At 36.4% G+C, this 22,814-nt stretch overlaps 1 protein-coding gene across 1 annotated transcript in view; it reads left to right on the top strand.

The window, feature by feature from the left end:
• TENM2 (teneurin transmembrane protein 2) overlaps positions 1 to 22,814 on the top strand; it is a 1,369,797-nt gene that overhangs the window by 77,691 nt on the left and 1,269,292 nt on the right. Inside the window, exon 2 of the mRNA XM_084535365.1 lies at positions 7,361 to 7,490. The gene's annotated coding sequence lies outside the window, so the exon portion shown is untranslated. The remainder of the gene's footprint in view (positions 1 to 7,360; positions 7,491 to 22,814) is intronic.

Here is a 22,814-nt window from a genome sequence, read left to right as displayed (position 1 = left end):
GGGTGAGAAAAGGAAAGACCCCTCTTTATTCATCTAATGATCCTCAGATTCCAAAGGATCAGAATGATTTAAAACAATGTATGTGCTGTTCTTTATTATCATGACTGCATTCAGCCAAGTACCAAGTGCCTGTGAGGGAGTGCTGCACAGAGAAATCTGAAGAGTTTGTCATTTCTCTGCCACCTTCTGTATCTTAGCAATTTCTCGTATGGAAAAGCATTTGGCGGTACAGGTGATATATAGCTGGCACAAGCTACAAGTTACTTGTTTGTGATACTGGGGAAATTTTGACCTCTAACTCCATTTACTTTACTGAGACTGAAGGAAAAAAAAAAAAAAAAAAGTGGGGAAAAAAAAATTCAGTTGTTAGTATTACTTGGAGTTCAATCTCATGCTTGGTAATAAATTCATTTTTAACCCTGCTTTCTAAAAACTCAATAAATGTGATCATTTCAGTGTCCCTATTAAATTCATGTCTTGTATTGAAATGGCGTCAGAGTCTGGGCATTCTGATTGCCAGTACCTTTCTCCAGCCTTACTGATGCTCTCTTAATATATAGCCAATGCAGGTTTGGGTCTGCACTTCAGAAATCCAGAAGGGCTATCAAAATTGGTATATATTTTTCCTTCCAATATTTTTCCTTCACAGTTTGGGAAGGCTTTTAATTGTGACGGTACGTAGGCTTTGGGTTGTTATTGGTCTTTTAAATTCTGTTATTACTTAAGAGACACCTCAGCTCTGGGTCTCTGTCTATCTTCAATTCCCAGAAATAGATTTAGAAGCTTTCCACAAATAACCTTAGGTCCCTTAATATTAGGTCTAATATTTTTTCCTCCACTCTTTAAATGACTTTTGTGTTCGCATAGTGCTTCCTTAATTCTGGTAGATAGGAGATTCTTGACCATTGAGACTTAACTCCTGTTTCTTCCTCTGACATACCATGATAGAAAAGAGGATGAAATATGAATTTTACTCTCAGTTCTTTGGGTATAAATGTAGAGTCACTTGAATCATGCCAGTGCAATTACTCTACGTTCACACCTAGGTAACTAACAATAAGCTTGTGTCTCTGGAATAGATAGTTGCTTTAATTAAAATATAAACTCCACATTTTTCTCAAATTTATTTGTTTCAAATTCCCTCCTGCTTTTCATGAACCTACTCTACTTTATAGGCACAATGTCTCACCAAGCCTTCTGCCAACAAAAGTATAAAATGAAAGAAAATTAGGTCTAGTAACACTATATAGTAACACTGCAATAGTTTCTGTTGAGGGGAAAAAAAAAGAAAAAAGGCCCACACAACAACAGTGGCAATGACCCTGATTTATTTGTGTCTCCATTTATGTTATGGTAAGATTGTGTTGCTGGAAGTCTTTACAAGCCACACACATTTAATTTATCTTGAAAGTAAAGGATTTGCATGAAGGATTACCTTCCCTTTTGTATGCTTTTTGACAAGAAAAAAAAAAACACAAAACCCTTATTTTAAAATATCTGAGCAAATTTAAAAAAATTAATATATATATTGGGTGCTGTTAGGGTTTGTATTTGTTATATTTCTGTTTTAGACAGGAAGTAATTCCTAACATAGATAATAAGGTTATGTATTTGTGATATGGAGAGCTAATTATTCATTTATTTTTTCATTATTTTTCATTTTTCATTTTTTTTTTTTTTTTTTTTTTTTTTTTTTTCCTGGCTGCTAATACTGGTTTGACTTGTATCACAGGACAAAGCAGTTTTCTTGTTCTCTGGTACAGACTTCCAACCATGGTGATGTCCATGACTTTATATGTTCCGATACAAAAATCTTGTAGTTTGTAGGCACAAAAGCCTTGATGATACAAAATGGGATGAAGCAATGCCAGCTTGACCTAATGCTTAGGGACATGGTTTAATGGGTGACATTGGTGGTAGGGTGATGGTTGAACCAGATGATCTTGAAGGGCTTTTCCAACCTTAATGATTCTATGATTCTATGGGCAGGGAAGAGACGTCTGATCCCAGAGTAATGAGAGTATCTGAATACCTGTCTGCTAGCTCTTTTTGAAGAGAGAGTGGTATGGCTAGGGACGGCCATACCACATGGGGGGCACTGTATGCCTTGGCCTTATGGGGCTGACAAGTCACCCACTCTTGGGGGTGTAACACCTGCCCCAGGGACCTACTGTTACCTCAGATCTCTATAGATGCTGTGCCTGCTACCGTTCTGGTTTTCCATCTGGAGACACTAGTTACAATGTGGGATCACAGAGGCCATGTGCTTAGCTTCCCGATAGTCAAAACTTAGGATTGAAGCCTATATATTCTGTCACATATTTGTCATCTCTGTCACATATTTGCATGTTTTCAGTTTAGGTAACAGTTCATACAAACTCGGTCATCAGTCCACATGAACATTCATAGGGTACTTCCAGGTGCTTTTAACTTGTGTAGCCGATGTGCTAGTAAAAAAGCAGTAAAAAAGCTGCTGTGCTGAGAGACGGTGACAACTGTAGCATGCCTGCCAAGAAGGGAAACAACCTACTGGCTTCGCAGTTAGCTGAAATCTCTTCTTATTCTGCAGGAGTTCTACACTGCATGTTGCTGCAAAAGAGCATTGCTGAGGTCTAAGATGATTTTCTAACCACAGAGAGGTTGGATACGCTCTACGGGTGGGAGGAGGGAATGATCTGGGAATTAAGTCAAAGAAGAAAAAGGGCAAGCCTGATTCTCTAATTAGCCTTGTTGTGTTTCTACCAAGCTGTTACATCTGAGCCATCTGCTGAATAATTTGAATCACCTTCTTGTTACTGGACTGAGTTGGGAAAAACAAACTATTTCTTAGGATCTTGCCTTCCTATTGGTTTGTCTTTCAGCTTTTCAGTTCAGAATGCTACTGAAGCTCGCTAGCCAAGTATGTTTGGGCTGAATTTGTACCATGACTAGTTTTTTACTCAGTCATCTGCACTGGTGTATTAGGTCTGCTGTGTTCCAAATCATCTCTCATATAGACCAAATTTGAATTCATAAAATAAAAATCCCTGTAGGAGAAGGTTGATCCCTCAGCAATTGTCATCCTGCATACCACATCCATGAGACTTACCTTAATTAATTCCTTCTTCATCTAGAACTGTACTTTGATCCAAATATGATTTTGATTTTTTTTTTAATGTCCAAAGTTTGTGAATGCACTCTATCACTCAAATTGTTAGAGAGGGTAATCACTTGCGTTAAAAGTGCACATCTCTTGTAGCTAAAGGAATTATGACTGAAATAATGGAAGATAAGAATTTATGTCTTGAATCTGTGACTTGGGCATTTAGAGGGTTCTGTGTTCTGTGTTGACATGGCTAGTTGAAGCTGATGATGAAGCATCATTGCTCTAAAATCTTTGCATAGATAAACTGCTAGGTTTTCCTGTTGACAACAACAAAAGGGCAGGAACAACAACAACAACAACAAACACCTGTTTGTGTGTGTATGTGAAATATGTAGGTTTTACAAATTTTATGGAAGAAATGACCAAACTGCCTGGTATATCTTAGGAATGTAGTTATTTTCCAGTCTTTCAGCAGCAACAACTTTAAGTCTGAGACATAAATTAGCCTCATTATCTAGCATGGGGTCAACTTCTTTCTTGTACATCCATGCTAATGTTATTGTTAGGCACTGGCAGTCTCTGAATTTCTAATATTCTCTTGTATCCAGTGCGCCTATGCTGTGTGTGTCACACAAGTCATTCAAGCAGAAATTTTCCCCTATCCTCTTCCTCACAAATATTTGAATTTATGTTTGTCTGTAGCATTCAATAATGCTAACATTGTTGAGCTTTCTCCACCTCTGCAGTTACTGGTTGCATCTAACTTTATTTAAATATAGCTTTTGCCTTTGTAGTAAGGAGGCTTTGCATTTCTTAGTGGATTGTTACCTGTTATTTTTCTTCTAAAATGGTGAAGATGTAGAGAAATGTATTCCTATGAGCTTCTGTGTGTTTCTGTGTGCTTTTACTTGTGGGGAATCATGGCTTTGCTGCTTTATGTTGTCCCCAGAATTGACACTGTGTTTTTGACTCATACCATTGCTATAAAGTGGATATCATTCTCAAGCTATCATTCTCTCATCTGTTTGTATTTTCCATTTCTTGAGGTTCTGTGTATGAGATGGGGAGGAGAATGACACTCTATGTAGTATCAGGTTCATAAGGCTATCCTTCTGACTGTATTTACTATGTAAAGCACCAATGCCAACAAGAGTACAGGATAATATTAAACAAAACTCTGTTTTTCTGCACCTGCAGAAAAAAGAAAGTATACATTTTTATCATGTATTTTTTATGACTGTTCATGTGGTATCAGTGATCCGTTTGAACATTCTGGTTTGCACAGCAAATAAGATCAGTGACAAGACTTCTCAAAGTCTATTGCAAGGCTTATTTTTCAATATTTTTCCAATATTGACAGTTAGGAATTTTTTTTTGACCAGCTCAATATCTTATTGTTTATGTCTTTATTTCACGGATACATCTTTCTTTTTCACTATCAGAAGTAGACAGATGTACTACTAATAAGAACTATTGTTAGAAAAAAAATATATGTTTGTCTGAGATGTTGTAACTTAAATACACTGCAATCACAGTTACATTTTCAGCTCTATAACTTGTCAGTGTAACAGTTATGGAGCAAAAATAAACAAATAAATAAAGCCACCGGAGAACATTTTCATAACATTCATGTAAATCGAATCATTTAGTTCCATAAAGCTGTTCGTACTGCATGAGTTTTGATGATCTCAATAGCTTATGGTCTTCATTTTGACTAATTTCTGAAGTAATGCAGTAATATGAAGATTGATAACATTAAGTACTTAGACATAAGTTGAGATGTAGAAATAGGCTGTTGATCATGTACATCTTTAAAAACCTCACTTTTTTTTTTTTTTTTTTTTTTTTTTCTGAAGTAAGAAATCTACTCAGCATGTTGGCCAGATTTCAGTTTAAGTCATGAAATATTTGACAAATACTTATCATGTTGTTGTAGTTAAATCACAGTTTGCATCTCCAATGTGCTGAAGGTATTAGTGTTTTTAAAGATAAAGTGTTTGATAGGAGTATACCTTAAGGTATTGTTGCTGTGGTGCAAATTGTTTGCTATCTAAATACAGAAGTATGCTTTCACGTGACTACTTCTATAACAGACACACCTTCATCAAAGTCATTATGATAATATACATACGAATATTTGAATGAATGCAGAAAGCAAATAACTCAGTGCCCAAAATATTTAAATGGGGTTGTGCAAATCGCTATGGACCTCCTAAATACCTTTATAAAGGATATAAATAAGTGTTAGCTAGGCATCTGTGTGATCAAGCTGGTTTCTAATTGCAAAATAGATTTGTCAGCAACTGAGCCAAGCATCTCTCTTTTTTAAAATAAGGTATTTGATTATTTTTATTATTATTATTATTTTTTCTAACATTATTTGTCTGAGATAAAATGACTGGGAGAGAGAGGAGGAAGATTCGTTAGTTTATGGTTAAGGACTATTTATCATATATGGATCAGCAGCCTCAGGGAAAGAAGCCTAACAATAGCAATTGAGTATGTAGTTGCAGCAAGTATGGGGGAGGCGATGTTGTTAGTACTGCATAGACAGTCACATGATGGAAACACAGGTACGCTGAGCACTGCTTTGGCCTAATAGAGGCCTGGCTGACTGTGCTTCTGTTTTTCTAATCTTTCTTTATTTCATGCTTAAGTATCTGATAATTGAATTCATTCATGAAATTATTGACGCGTGACACAGATTACTTATTTTTTTCACTTAAGAAAATTGATAGAGTAAAAAGTATATTTGGGTTTTACTGGAAAGAACTACTGACTCAAAGGTCTGTAGTAATAATTAGCTTTTTTTTTTATCATCCCATTGAAGTTAAAGGATACCTCACAGTGTAGCAGTGACTGGGCAGTATTGCTGGGTATCATACCGACAGTAGTATTCTGCTGGATTAGAGGGATGTCCTTTATCATTTAATCACTTTATCACTTTCATAATTTTACTTTTTCTCTGCTTGGGAAGCTTTATGTAGCGGTATTTCAATTTCTATACAAAGATTGTTTGTTTGTTTACTTGAAGTTTGTTTTAAGGTACCTTATTACTAGTCTAACATTTAAAATACAACCATCTTCCCAGCAGACTAAGGTAACAAATTTTATTTCCCAAGGCTGAGATAGATTCGGGGGAGAACAGGATGGTGGGGAGAGGAAGATGACACTAGGCTAGGCTCTATGTAGTGTTCCATATAGGGCTTATGTCCAAAATGATTGACAATGTATCTGGGTAGAAAATACACTGAGCAGCTTGGAATTTACGAGAAGAGATTTGACTGTGTTACGTTGCATAGAATTGGATTATGCAACTTGTTAAATGACAAATGAGGCAATATGAAACAACTATAAAACATGACAGGGAGTTGATATTTTCCAGAGAAGTATCTAAATTATGGATTCTATTGTGGGGGGTGTCCTGGGACACTTGATAGAAATATTATGCTTACTGTCTTTCTGGATTACCTTTAGTGTGTTTAGAGTGTATATTTTTTAAAAATGGTACAATATGTCACAACATAACACTTGTTCAGAATTCACACAATATAGAGACTGAGTGGCCACCAGCGTGACTTCTTCTCTGTAGAAGGCCTCATGTGAATGGACGTGTGGGCTTGCTGAATCCATACATCCATATTCTGTGGAAGGATAACTTGATGCTTGTTAGCTTTCAACATTTTTTTTTTCCTTTTTTTTTTTTTTTTTTTTTTTCCTGTACTAAGCTTTCTGCTGTTCTTTGGATGCTGCTAACACAGCTTGCAGTGCATACTCCACAGCAGTGTGGATGCTACATTAAAAAAAAAGGTTACTAGAAGATGTATATTATAGTAATGTTACATCTATAAAAAGCATATGAATACTTCAAAAAAATGTTTTTGTGTTTTTTCATGTTGCAGCTTCAGAAAACTTTTTAAAAGAGTGGCCAGAAAGAGTATGTAGCTCTGAAGAACAGTCTGCAATGTTGCAGTAGATATCCAAGAAAAGCTGTTCCTTATGGAATAAGCCACAATACATTACAAGTACAGTATGGGGCACCTATCACAGGACACCAGATGCACATTGTAATGAGTCTCAGAGAGGCCATATATATTAACAATTAGATAAGATATGTGTTATCATCAGAAAGTGTACAAAATGTGTAATTTTCCATACAATGTGTTTTCTGTGACCCTATCTTTCTGATTGTTCAAGAAGAAAAGTCATATTTAAAATGTAAATAATAAGTCTACTGATTTTTCCATTTTGGTGTTTCCTTGTCTTTTCATTTAGATGTAATCACTGTAACGACAGACTGAGGGCAAAAGAAATTAAACCAGTTGGGTGAATTAGCTCAGCAAGTGACGGTTCACAGGAGAGTCTTTATCTACTCTTTCCACAGACTGTATGCGCATAATTGCAGGTAAGTGTACTGGCTACATTTTCTTCGATAGAACAATTATAATAGAAATTATAATTAAAGGTCTGTTATTATACTCATGACTAGATATTTGGGTCAAACTTGTACATGCACTAGCTTGAAGCCTGTTCTAAAAATGTGTTTGATTAAATTTATATTTTATTGTATCCCTTCAGGGGTTTGATTATGCAGCCAAAATGACTCAGTTAATGTCAAAATGATGCTTATAAAACTGGCCATTTTTATTAAGTATTTCAGACTTTGAGGGCACCGTTTTTTATTTTTAGGTATTGTCCAAATGAAAGTTCACATGTGTATATCTCTGCATATTACAGCACTATGATTGTAAAGGGGGTGTGTGTATATATATATTATTTTGGAAAAACTCACGATCATAAATTTGAGGTGTCTAAGACCTCGTGAAAGGCCATGGCAGAATTAAGCATCTAATTACTCTCTGTGACTACAACAATCTATTGTAAATGTCTTGGTGCTGTTATTCACCCAGTGGGAATCAAGACATCTACTAGTCTTCATAAAGGCCTGCATTAGTTTTCATGATAGCTTATGCCATAAGATCTAAACTGCCACTGCTGAAAACACAGACTGGGATATTTGCTGTTGCAAATATCTTAATATGGACCTCCTCTGGCCAAATACCACATGGAGTGTTAAAGTTACTCAGCTGGGTATATAAAGTGTTTTGTGATTGGGTCATACAGTACCCAAAAGCACAGACTCTGAAGAATGCTTTGTTTGCAGAGATGAAATACACAAGGATTTAGTAGACATTATGGTTACTTTCTTACCTAATCTTTGTTAAAACATGGTAGTGAGGCCTTTGAAACTGCAAGGGAAAACATGAAAAGAAATTCCAGAGTAAAAATATAGCAGGTGCAATTTTTAGTGTGAGCTAACAATTTATATTTTTAAGGCTTAATTATTAAATGCATAGCAAATACATTGGTGGATTTTGGAAGTACTTGATATGTTCCCTAATTTCTGTTGTGTATACAAATATTTCTTCTTTACAGAAGTCTCTGTCAAAACTTAAAATATCTGGCAATTAATTAGAAAGTTTACAAAATCAAGTGATAAAAAATATGTTTCAAACAACAAACATATACAACATGTTTGTTGTTTAAAAGCAATAAACTGTTCCTATGTTTCTAAAATAGCGTATAATAAAATAATCATTTTGATCTCCAGGTCATGGTTGGCTTCATATAAGATCAGGTAAATGGTCTTTACCTTTGCAGATTTTAAATATTTTTGTGAGAACTGTTATTTGTGTTTAAAACAATAACAACCAAATATCAATAACAACCAAAGCAACACCACAAAACGGTTATATCCACCTCCTACTAATGAGGAATGTGCTACAAATAGACTTTCTGTATGAATCATTTTTTTAATCTTGTTTTTGTATATTTTCTGTGCATGGATTTAACAAAGTCTTTTTTTTCATATGTCCTTTAAGATAAGTATTATGTAAAAAATCCACAGAACACGTTAGAAAAATGTAGTGATTTACTTAAAATAAAAATAAAAAATTGAATGTGTTATGTTTGAAAGATCATTTAAAAAAAAAAAAAAAAAAAGAGAGAGAGAGAGTCTGGAGGTGAAAACTCAGTTATGTACCAGCCAGGTAAATTCAGTTACTGGCTTCTGTTAATTCTGTGCATTTATGTGTATGAGAAACTGAATTCGTTTGCTTTCTTTGTAATGTGGCTTCTTGCATTGCACCTACATTATGAGTTGCTGTTTTCCATCGTAGCACTAGCTGCTGTTTTCCTATATTCTCTTTGTGAATATTTAATATGTATCAAGAAGCTTGAGATTTTTACCTTCAGGGAAGATTAAGGACAAAACCTAAAGGAATTTAGCAATACAAAACTAAGAAGGACTAACTATAAGTAGATGAGAAAGTTTCCCAAGTCTTTTGTGTATCATCAAAAGGATTCTAAATTTCCTTTTGATATAAGATACTTAAAATGTTTGAGAAATATCTACAGTTTTTGCTAGTGTTCTTGTAGTGTAGACCAAACTGTTGATTTATTTGATACACTTTTCATCAAAGATTGTGTGTGTGGGCAGATAAAATACCTGTGCCTTATAAGCAAGGGAGTTTCATTATTAATTATTTTTATTGCTGTCAGTGGTAGTTGTACAATTCATATAATAGTGTCATTGTTGCTAACTAGTACATTAATTTTAACACTTCCAAAGAAAATAAGTCTAAATTTAGAAAAATAGGGCCTTTATCCTATATTGCAGCTTTTCAGACTGAGCAGTATATGGAAAATCCCCAAGCAAAAACATGATGTTATATTAAAATTGATTTTAAAAGTGAGATACTATCTTATGTATACATCATTTCTTATGCATTTACAGTACAAGTGGAATTGCATTCATAGTACTAGTCAACACCATTATCTGATTATTCAATGAGTAGATTTCTCTAAAAATAGATATTTATCTCCTCACCTTCTTAGAGCTAATATCAACAGCATTCTATAGCTACATTTTTATTAGTTCACACTCTGGCGAACATTATAATAACTCAATAAACAAGGAAGATTGGAAACTACTACTAAAGAATGAATAGGAAGAAAATAAGAATTCTGATGACCTAGATTCTTGAGTTAATTAGGCAAGCCAACTCCTGTTGTTACAGATGGAAGACTATAATGTCTAGATGCAGAGATGTGTAGGTACCTAACTCCCATTGAATTCAAATTAGAATTAGGCTCCTAACTACCTTTCTGAATTCGGGATAAAGTGATTTCAGCAGCATTTGGTGTCGTTACTGTGGAATGTCTGTCTGCTTCAGTGCAATTATTTTGCATTTACTCTGTCTTAGTAACAATAAAACTCTGGCCATGGAGTTAATTTGTTGTCTATAAATGGTTTGTGACTTTACACTTTTGAAAAAGAAATCTTAAAAAAGAAACCCTTTTGAGAAAGTGCATTTTTCTGTGATTTGAAGGAAAAAAGCATTCTCTTCCAAGAAGTGTCCCCATGTCTTGCTTAGATTGTTTGCAGCTCTTTCAACCATTACTGCAGAGTTAAACTTAGAATGCAAAGGGAGTGATGTGTCTGTCTATATATTAGTAAGGCCTTTCATTAAATCTTTACTTTTAAAAATAATTGGTTCTTTTAATCTATAATGGAACATGGACTTACAGGCTGGCTGTGATTAAAATTAAACCTTATTTGTCTTTTAATATGGTGCTATGTTCATCTGTAATTGAGTAGGGATCGATGCCAGCCCTGTGATGGGCAGTAAGCTTATCCAACATGACGGAGATAGATTTCAGGGAAGACAGACTTTGCTGTTTCAGTGTTCAAGTAGGATGAGTAGACCATATCAGCAACATTTAATTATTTTGTAGGTAATTATTCATTTGAGGGACACAAGTTTCAAAGCAGTATTGGAGTAGAAAGAAGACCTAATACAATTACTGTTTGGTTAAGTATACTGTTTGCACTGGTAGCTGGAAAGTCATAATGAGCTTTTCATTACATTTGCATAGAGGAATGTTTTATTTTATAATAAATTTTAGATTCAGCTTAAGCTCCAATCTTGGAGGGGAAAAAAAAAAAAAAGGAGAAACTAAATCACAGATCAGTAGCTTGGATTCTCTTAGTGGTTTTGTTTGTTTGTCTGCTTTTTAAGATTATTTGCTCTTGTAGTAGTCATAGAACAACTTAGGTTGAAAGGGTCCACTGGAAGTCATCTAGTTTAAACCCCTGCTTGGAGCAGGTCTAGCTAGACCAGGTTGATCTTGAACACTTCAAAGAATGGAGGTTGCATAGCCTCCAATATTGCATTGCCATAGGCAATCTGATCTAAAATTTGACTGTCCTTGTGGTAAAAATAAGTAAATAAATTTCTCATAACATCTAATCAGTATTTCCTAAGTTCCAACACATTTTCAGTACCTGTTAACCTATTGCTGTGCACCTCTGGGAAGAGTGTGCCTCTGTCTTCCCTGGATCCTATGGTCAGGTCTTCTTGTAGACAGAAGGCAGCCTTTTATCCTTCTCAGGGCTGAAAAAAACCAACCCTTGCAGCCTCTCCATGTGCTCCACCCCCACCTTCTTGCCCACTCCCACCCATCTTGGCGCTCTCCATGGGATTCATTCCAGTATGTTAGTATCTTTCTTTTATTGGGGAACCCCAGACTGAATACACTATTCCGATGTGGTCTAACCAACACCAAATACAGAGGAAGATCACTCCTCTGGACCTGCTGGCTGCACTTTTGCTAATCCAGCCCAGGATACTGATGGCCACCTTCCCAGCAGTTGGTCCCTGAGTTATGCCATCCCAGATGTGTGGGTTTGCATTTCCCTTTGCTGAACTTCACAAGCTCCCATCAGGCTGTTTCCAGTCAGTCTGGGGCTATCTGAAAACAGCCTTTCCCACTAACATGTTGACTTCTCCCCCTCGAGTCACTGTTATCCACAAACTTGCTGAAATTGCACTTTGTCCTGTCATGTATTAGTGAAGGCAATTCCTGGTGTTGGTCTTCATACTGATCCCTCAAAGACACCACTAGTCTTTTACTACTCTAACTCATTGACAGCTGGACTTTCCAGCACTGATGATAACTCTCTGAGCCCAGCACCCCATCCGATTCTTTTCCCACCTTGTTGTCCACTTATCCAATCCATCCTTAATCAGTTTGATGTGGACTATGGGAAACGGTGTCAGAAGCCTTACTAAAGCCAAGGTATCTTACAACCATTTCCCTCGCATTCTCCAGAGAGACTGTGGACACATCAGTCCTAGCAAGCAATGAGGTTGGTCAGGTTTGATTTGGTAAACTCATGCTGACCAGTATGGTCCTATGAATTTGTGTGTGTCCAAGTAGGTTAAGCTGTCCCTTAATTTTTCTTCCTCTGCTGTGGAAACTTCACTACCACAGAAAATACTGGAAGGAACCACTACTCTCAAAGCTGGAAGGATATAAATAAATCCTCCCAAATGTTATGCAGACTTTCATAATGAATACATTTCCATCCATCTTGAGCAGTCTTACTTGAAGATGTGTTTTTATATATAAACCATTGTTCAGGAAAACTAGATTTCTTTTACTGCTTTGTCTGTGTCCCCTGCACTGTAAACAATTGTTAGCTTTATGCTCCTTGCTAAGCTATAAATATTAATATGCTACCAATAATACTAAAAGAGGAGAAACTTTGTTTTATTTGCAGTGAACTGGAAGGACTATGATCAGAGCAGGTATTATTTAACTATTGGAATTTTCATCACTTAATTTTAGCGTGTATTTTTTGGCCAGAGGGTAGACCCGGGAAACTATAGGCCCAGTCAGCATGGGTTTATGAAAGGCAGGTCCTGCTTGACAAACCTGATCTTCTAAGATAAAGTGACACGCTGGGTGGATGAGTGAAAGGCTGTGGATGTGGTCTGCCTTGACTTCAGTAAGGACTTTGACACTGTTCCCCGCAACAGTCCCCTCAAGAAACTGGCTGCTCTTGGCCTGGACTTGCATACAGTTCATGGGGTTAGAAACTGGCTGGGTAGCCAGGCCCAAAGAGTTGTGGTAAATGGAGTCAAATCCAGCTGGAGGCCGGTCACTAGTGGAGTCTCCCAGGGCTCAGTACTGGGGCTGGTCCTCTTTAATATCTTCATCGATGATCTGGATGAGGGCATCGAGTGCACCCTCAGTAAGTTCGCAGATGACACCAAGTTAGGTGCGTGTGTCGATCTGCTTGAGGGTAGGAAGGCTCTGCAGGAGGATCTGGATAGGCTGCACCGATGGGCTGAGGTCAACTGCATGAAGTTTAACAAGGCCAAGTGCCGGGTCCTGCACCTGGGGCACAACAACCCCAAGCAGAGCTACAGGCTGGGAGATGAGTGGTTGGAGAGCTGCCTGGCAGAGAAGGACCTGGGAGTGATGGTGGATAGTCGGCTGAATATGAGCCAGCAGTGTGCTCAGGTGGCCAAGAAGGCCAACAGCATCCTGGCTTGTATCAGGAACAGTGTGACCAGCAGGGCTAGGGAAGTGATTGTCCCCCTGTACTCGGCTCTGGTGAGGCCACACCTCGAGTACTGTGTTCAGTTTTGGGCCCCTCGCTACAAGAAGGACATGGAGGTGCTTGAGTGAGTCGAGAGAAGGGTGACGAAGCTGGTGAGGGGCCTGGAGAACAAGTCCTACGAGGAGCGGCTGAGGGAGCTGGGCTTGTTCAGCCTGGAGAAGAGGAGGCTCAGGGGCAACCTTATCGCTCTCTACAGGTACCTCAAGGGAGGCTGTAGCGAGGTGGGGGTTGGTCTGTTCTCCCACGTGCCTGGAGACAGGACAAGGGGGAATGGGCTAAAGTTGCACCAGGGGAGTTTTAAGTTGGATGTTAGGAAGAACTTCCTTACCGATAGGGTTGTTAGGCATTGGAATGGGCTGCCCAGGGAAGTGGTGGAGTCACCACCCCTGGAGGTCTTTAAAAGACGTTTAGATGTAGAGCTTAGTGGAGGGCTTGTTAGTGTTAGGTCAGAGGTTGGACTAGATGATCTTGCAGGTCTCTTCCAACCTAGACGGTTTTGTGATTCTGTGAGTAGTTCTTACTTCATGGATTGTGGTAATGCAATTTTACTTATTTATGCAGTTTCCATAATATCCAAGAAATAAGTTGCACATAATTTACGCAGATAAATTGCGCACAGTTTTAAACACTTCCAGTTTGGATCAGTGTTTCTAAGGTGTAGCATGGAAGTTTCAGTGATTCAAGTTCTAAATTTTTCACATTTTCTTTTAACTGTTGCATGCAACAAGGACAGTCTAACATGAAAAGATGATGGAATCGTAATTAATGTAGAAAAATCTTATGAATTTAAGAGCCAGAGTACTTCAGCCAAGCTCTGTTTTTTTTTTTTTTTTTTTTTTTTTAAAAGGATCGAGGAATGTTCATTTTCCAAGACTTGCAAAAAACAGTAAATTTCTTAGGAAGCTTTAAACTTCCTAAACCAAATCTACATTTTGGTTTAAGACAATGAGATTTTCCTAAATGTCACTGACATCTAAAAGGGGAGTGTAAGGAGAGAATGATTGATCATCTGTTCATTCACAAGAAAATAAACAGTCCATGTTTGCAAAAGAACCACAGATTCTTCCAGGAATTTTCATTATGGCACTTATGAAGTTGCAGTACATCTTACTGCTAATTAGTTTCCTAAGAAAAATGCTCAAATTTTGTCCCACAGGAGTTATCATTAGTGAGCAAATGACCAAACACACAGTCCAATACTCCAAAAATGGTTGTGGCTGTTCAAGTTTCTAACAAGTTTCATCAGTTTCTATTGCTTGTACATTTTTATTTTTTTCAACTCAAAATAGCTTGTAATGTTGAAATGACAGTTAGTGTCTGAAAAATGTCATTATTATTATCTTAATGGGAATGAAAAAAATTAAATAGCACCATAATAATTTGTCATGATTTTAAAATAGTGTGGATTTTTTTTCCATTTCCCAAACAGCTGTAGTGCCTTTAGCAGTGCCAGTGGCTGTGTTAGTTATTTTCTAGACGGGATCTGGGAGTTGGAAGTTTGGACAAACTTCCAGCATCAAATGCCTTTAGGATAATCAAGAAAGTTGTGGAACACTACAGTACAAAATAAAGGTGATGATTTTTAATTAGTCTGCCTGGGAAGAGATGAGCGTATGTCAGTTAGTGTTCTTCATTCTTTTTTTGTTTCCTTCTTCAATTTCCAGTGAGCAAGGGTAGGTTTATCTAAGCAATAAACAATTTGAAACTGTTCAATACTGAATCATATAACATGCAGCATTACATTTGACTGTTGTAATATGTTAATGCTAATGAAAGAAAGTTCTGTTCTTATCTAGTACAATAAAGATAAATATGCTTCACTAGGCTTTCTTTAATACCATGTGTCCTTAGCCATTCTTTAATAAAAATCATCTACAGAACGTGGGGCTCTAGATCCTATATTCACAATTAGGATGACCAGGAACTTATAATAATATGTGTGATTATGTAAAGGTTATGATGCAATTTGAGAGGCTTTTTTTTTTTTTTTTTTTTTTTTCACTGAATATTCTTAGATGACTATATCTAAGTCTGCAGCTAAGATTTAGGGAGGATATTGAAACAGAAAAGCATAGATGAAGATCTCACACAAAGCAGATAATTAATTAAACAGGGAAGCATAATATATGTCATGTGAACATTGGGATGCTGATTTTTATTTCAATTTGTTATAGTGCATACTATAGCAGTCCAAGTATTTCATTACTAGAAGGATCTGTGCTTGACAGCAGTCTATCACTTCACCTAGAAGCAAATTAGAGCATCTCTAAACTCATAATGACAATTGATCCTTTTGTATTGGTGTAAAAGTTATTACTCTATCTTAAAGGTTTGGAGTAATCTCTAAAGCAATATGAGAAATGCTTACTAAATAAATGGCAACATGCTCTCACATTTGTTTACACAATGTTTTTGTTATGTGAGAAATCAAAGAAAAGCAGTCATACTTAAGGCAAGAATATATTTCCAGCTTTTCTTTTTACAGCTTAAAGGGGGCTTATAAAAAAGATGGAGAACAACTTTTTACCTGGGCAGACAATGACAGGACAAGGGGAAATGGCTTTAAACTAAAAGATGGGAGATTTAGATTAGGAGTTAGGAGGAAATTCTTCACTCAGAGGGTGTTGAGGCTGGAACAGGCTGCCCAGAGAAGCTGTGGATGCCCCATCGCTGGAAGTGTTCAAGGCCTCTTGAACACTTGTTGGATGAGGCCCTGGGCAACCTGAGCTAGTGGGTGGCAACCCTGCCTGAGGCAGGGGGGTTGGAATGAGATGATCTTTAAGGTCCCTTCCAACCCGAGCCACTCTGTGTTTCTGTATTAATAATACACTACACTAAAAGGCTAAAACTACTAACCTACCTCTAAGCAGTTGCATTTATTGAACACTGAAAGATAAAGGTATTGTGGTTGCATGCTGAAATGTCTATTTATATTTTTTTGGTGTGTCCCTCTGAAATGCACATAGTCATATTGTATCATGAAATGAGAGAGAGAGAAAAAGAAAAAAAAAAAAGAAAAAAAGAAAAAAAAAGGAGGAAAGAGAAATGCGGGAAGATGGAGAAAGAAACTTTAAGGAAACATTTTAAAAATTCAGATAATTAGTTTCAGTTTTCCATGATTTTCAAATGACTTATTTGTTCATAATAATGTCAAATTAAAAATGCTGTTCAATAACTTTAAGCTAAGAATACAGCTGATATTAATTGGCTGTTGCAAAGTAGAACACTGTAGAATTGTTTGCTAGGAGAAATCATCAACTGCATAGTGTTATACTCGCTTGCCACAGAAACAGCAACTGATTCAATTTCTTACAAAAATGAATTAACCTCTGTTCTGTATGTTTTTAAAAAAGAAAGTAACAAACCACAATCAAGTCTTAAGTTGCCTTTATTGACAGCTATAATAGAAATTTTTTGATGCCTAACTTGGTGAGTCCTGTAAGTCTCTATATATTATAACTCCGTATATTATTGAGGAAGATCAGATAATACTGCAAAGTTTTGATTTTGTGTTTGTCAGCTTTAACATGAAGAGAATTCTGGAGTCTTTGTACTGCTTTAAAATGTATAAACCACCTCTTACAAACCAAACAAACCTAACTCCTTGAATTTAAGAGATTAATACAATTTGACTATGTAAATCTGTTTGAAAAAGATCTATTCATTTAAGAAAATAATAGCCAGGGCATTTTAGCTACAGCACAGTGTTTACAGAGGACAGGGTATGTAGTTGAGAAAATTAATTAGTGGAACCATTTGTTTTTCTTTCCTTATTAAACTTTACACCTTTATGTGACTTCTGTGTTTCCAAATTGACTGTTGTCCTTATCATAAAGAGCACAACCACTAACCTTCTAAGAAGAAGTATTCCCAGAGATCACAAGATGATGGATTTTCCTGGGATAAGGCACATGGTTTATTCTTACACAGATACGTCTTTAAAAATAATTTAAAAGGTAGTTCGCCTCTGAAACTGGGTGAACGTATTGCCTGTGTCCATTTAAATTTCAGAAGTTCTTCGAGGGTTATCGGTCCATTAAAATACTTGTCTATTTTATAGCCCCACAAAAACATCAGTGGTGTGACAGGGTTTTTTTTTGGTAGTGTTTTTGAGGTTGGTCTGCCAGCTGTCTTTCTAAACAGGGACTGCCTGTTACTTAGAGTGAAAGAGGTGGGTAAGCCCCTATTTCATAATCAATATTCTTAATGGTCTGCAAACATCACAAAGAAATTAGTAAAAATGGGTTTAATGAAAGAGGAATGCTGTGGTATGTTTCCTCACAGCTTTTATGCATCAGGAATTAGTGGTGTATATAGTTAAACTGGAAGAAGAAAAAATTTATTGAGAATATTGCAACATGATAACTATAGGTATTTTTTGTCCCATGAGATTAAGTACGTTTTGTGTGAATAGTTGGGGGAAGAAGAAAAAAAGAAGAAAATTTAGCAGGAAAAAAAAAAAAAAAAAGAAAAGGTAATTTGATGTTACATAGCTACCAAAAAAGATGTATATGGCAGTAATAAAATCTGAACCTTAAAAAGCACGGATGTTCTTCCAGGCACACCATTGTATGAATGACTTTGTTGTTTCTTCCCAGAGAAGGATATTCTGGTGATATGCAGGGTTAGCACATGGATTTCATGGATCAGTATTCAAGTGTCTTAGGATAAACCTGATGCTCAGAAGGCAAACAGTTTACTCCTTTTTTATTACATAACCACATATCAGTATATTGATTCTGAAGAGATCAAATAAATTTTAAGCTTGATCAACAGTTTGCTGGGTTTAGAGCTTTTAAAGATAAGCTAAGATTGACAGATAGATTTTTAGTGCATGGCCTATGTTACAAATTAGTCCTGCCACATTAGCAGATCTGAGAAATTCTAGTTTTTCAGTTTGCGATAGTAGCAGCAGCTGATGGGCCTTGTAACATAATCTGAAGGTGAGTCACTTGCCTTTTTTGAGATTGATTCCTCTGGAGAATGGATAGAATAATATTCAAATGTACAGATGTATTTCAGAAAGGAGAATATCTAAGACTTGCTGGGTTGCTATTATTTAAGTAGAGGTAAAAGTTGGCTTACCATTCTTTTTGAAAGGAACCTTATATTCCTCAGATTCAGAAAGCAGCATGACTTACGGCTTTTACTGTTTAGGAGTAAATAAAGGTTTTCAGTGATAAAAGTTGATATGACAATATTAATTTATTCAAATATTGAGTCCTTTGCCATCTTCATAGAGAAACATTCTACATTTTGATGTTGAGATCAGGAGTAATATGTGAATAGGTGAAAAAGAATGTGTTTTTGCAAAATGATAATCACCTGTTTGGCCCAATTAGTCAACAGTCCTGAGTTCTAAATCCCCTTGACTGAAAAAAGAACCAATATTTTACCAGAAGTAAAATTCTTTGACTACCATATTGATAAATATTTTATACTCAGTTCAGTGCTATTTAGCTTGCAGTCTTTGTGGTTTGCTCCATTATGAACATGGATACAACACATTACAGTCTCAAGGTTTTGAAAATTAATGGGTATTTTTAGACCATTTGTAGTGAAAATTAAATTTGTCAAATCCTGTTGTAGTTCTAGACTTAGATAAATATGCTGGAGATAGGTTTAGCATTACTTCTGATATAATCATTTTGAAATGTTACTATCTCATTATTCCATATCAGACGGTAGATGACTGAATATTTGTAAGTTTATGATCCAGAGACTATGCTTAAATAACACAAACATTGAAATTGTGTTGCGAAATAATGGACAGAGTTCTCAACTGCCTGATTTTAGCAGAGTCATTTCTAAAAAAACATTTATCAGAAAATTCCTATGTCTACTCCGTACTGTGATTACTTCCATAAGTATTTCCTACTTATAGGTTTAGTTTTTATCACCTCATCTTCTTTTTAGTTCTGTATGTTTTGAAGTTCAATCTGGGGTATGAAAAATGCAATTCTAACCCGGATACTCTCTCTAGGCATAAGATCGGTCTGTACATCAGGGGTTAGTCAGTCAGTACTGTTACATCAAGTTTGCTTTCAACAATGTCAGATACATAATAAAACAACTTCACTGCAAGATATGTTCTCTTTAATTAGTGATCTTTTAAATTTGCTGACATTTTCAGTAAGCCAATGTCAGCAAATTTAAAAGATCACTAATATATATATATATATATATATTCATTGTGGAAGACCATACAAATAGCTATATTTCTGATATATAATTTATTTTACCTGAGATTTTGATCCTGAGTTTGTGTACAGAAACATTTTCCACATTTTATACTTTTACATTTTTGTACTTTTTCTGGTCTGCCAACAAACAGATATATATAGAAATATCTTATTCTCTAGATTAGTGTTTTGCGTGCAATCTTGATACTCTATTGCTACACTTTGCATAACATTGCAGACTTTTTAAATACTATCCGTAATGCTTAAATAATAGTTTAAGAGTAATTATTTTTGCTGACTGCATGCTTGATTTGATTCATCATTTGAATCTGATTTTACTATTAATGATGAGTACTTAAAGGCACAGTGCCTGGATTTTATGCAGCCAGCCACCCCACAGGTAACAAAGATGTCATCACTTTGTATGAATTTCAGAACATTTGCCAAACAATTGCTTTTGTTTTCCTTTTAAAAACAATTTCATTATAAGCATCTTTGATTCTCATTCCATGTTACTTTGTGTGCTACCCTGATTTTCTTGTTTGAATGTTTCTCTGCATGTGCATAGATGTTTTTCTTCAGCAGAATACACACACATTAGACATTATTGTGCTTTTTCATGTATTCAGGTGGAAAATGAATTGCATACGTAAGCATGAGACAATCCCTCATTATTTATCTTATATCTATTTTTTTCCCTTGACTATTGCTATCTTGTATAACTAATAAAGATGGAGAGGAGCTTACATTAGATGCAAATATGTTCACCTTTTCTTTGGTGTGGTTTAAATCTCATATCTGAATTTTCCACAGGTGACATCTGAAATAGCTGCATGTTCCTCATCTCCATTTCCAGTTTTGCAAACAGTGGGGCTTCTGTTTTTATTATTTTATCATTTTAACAAGTACTTGAAAACCTCTGATGATGGGAATTTTGTAGCCTCTATGCAACCGGTGCCGGTGTACTACCCTCCTAGTGAGAACTTCTTTCCTGATGTCCAACTGAACTTCCTGAGCCGCAGCCTGTGGCTGTTGCCCCCTCTTCTATCTTTTGCCACTACCAAGCAGAGCTGGAATCTGCTCATTTTGTAGCTAAGCTTCAAGTAGTGGCAGGCTGCTAGACCCTGTATTCTAGGACTGTGGCCACTCTGGTGATGCCCTTCTGCTTACTTTCTGCAGTTTCTCAATAGCTGTCTTGAACCCCAAAACAGGGCATAGAGATTTAATATTCATCAGCACTCTATAGAGGAGAATAACAACTTCCTTTCATCTGCTGAGCCATGTTCCTCTTGTAGTGCAAATGTACTTTGCTGTATTTGAGATCGGAGTGCGCTTTTGTTGTTATTCAGCCTGGTGTCCCCCAAATCCCAGCTCCTTCTCAAGAGGGCCTCCCAGACAGTGCCACCCCGTGCTGGTGCTTGGGGTTACTGCACCCTTGGTTCAAAGCTCTGCACTTCTATTTGTAAACTGAATACATTTGTGTTGGCCACTCCTTAAGTTTCCCAAGGCCCCAGTGGATTGAAGCTCTGATGTTTTTGTCAGATAATCCTACTAATTTAGTAACACCCACCCATTTGCTGATGGTGCACTCTGTCTTGTCATCAAAGGCACCAAACTTCTTCATGCTGAACATCACCTGACTGCTACCGGGGTACCAAACCATTCACTGCTACCCTTGAAACCTGGGTGTCAGCTTAGTTTTGACCTATTGTCAGTCAGTCCATGCTTTCCTAGCTGACTAATAAGAAGAGTGTGACAGAAGGTGTGAAAGGCCTTTCCCTATTGCGCTCTCTGTGTTCAATCATTTTTGTGGAGGTCATCAGTTCCTGCATGCAGCCTGCCCTTGGTAACTAACTCTGTTGGCTGAGTTCTCAATGTTGTGGTCTTTTATGCCCGTTTGGGAATGGGTTTCAAAAGGACTTACTCCATAACCTTACCAAGGATCATGAAAAGGGTGATCAGTCTGTATTTTCTCAAGCCTTTCCTCTTGCTTTTCTTAAAGACAAGTGTAGTGTTAACTTTTATCTATTAATTGAGGGCTGGCCTTCAGAACTTCGCCTAGTTTTGATATTTGGAGTCAAATCACTGTGTTTTCTGATGTATGTGATTTTTTTTTTTTCATGTTTCAAGTGCCAGTAGTACTCATTATCAATTTGCCTCACTGCTTAATCCCCTCAATTTGAGGGAAGGATCCTTGAAATTATTCTGTTACTACTAGACTTGCCAAATCACGTCTTCTTAAGACTGAAATATCTGGTTTGGATTACTAAAACACAGGAGCTCTTTACAGCAACCATTGCATTTACTTTGACAAAATTTATTTGAAATAGATAAGTACTATGGGAAGTCTCAGAGTCAGATTTTTATTTTTATTTTTTGGTAGAACCTTAGGCAAATATATGAATGCGTATTTGGTGGGACTTTAAAAAGTGTTAAGTGTCTGTCTACACCCTAGCTGGATAAATACCTTTTAAAATCTGACCTTAGAAAGCCTGCACAGGTTTTTCACTGCATGTGTTAAGAAGGTTACTTGAATCTTGGATGAATTTCTGAATTATTTGTTATTTTTCTACTGTAATTTTCTTTATTACTAGAAATACCACCTATTTTAATATAAAAGAGGGCTGCCTAATGTTGACTACTGAGCTTCTCTGCTCCTGTCCTATATTGCATAGCACAAATTAAAATAAGCTAGTGTTAAGCATTCCTTGAACTATTTTTGGATTTTGAAAATGTGCTGTATTCTATGGATATTCAGCCTGACGTATTGGCACAAATTTGGTTGCTTCCCAAGCCACTTTATTACCTAACAAAAGGAAGATGCTGCAGGCAAGATTATCAGCATGAGAATAAATGATCTAGCAAGCAGTAATAAACCTGAAAACAACAATGCTAAATGTTTTATGCATCATTTATGTATGTGTCACTGCTGAAGGCTGAAGCAGTAGATTTTAGTTCTGCATAGTGAATGCAGGAGGAAGTATTTGCAATTCTTTAAGTCACGACTTCTGCAACTACTTGCTGTTTAGAAACAGGTATACAAGCTATAAAATTAAAAATTACAGTGGAAGAAAAA

The sequence above is a fragment of the Aythya ferina genome (assembly GCF_964211825.1).
Source record: "Aythya ferina genome assembly, chromosome: 14".
NCBI classification, from domain to species: domain Eukaryota; kingdom Metazoa; phylum Chordata; class Aves; order Anseriformes; family Anatidae; genus Aythya; species Aythya ferina.
Note: the sequence above shows the minus strand (reverse complement) of the source record. Positions and strands in the feature narration are given on the sequence as shown.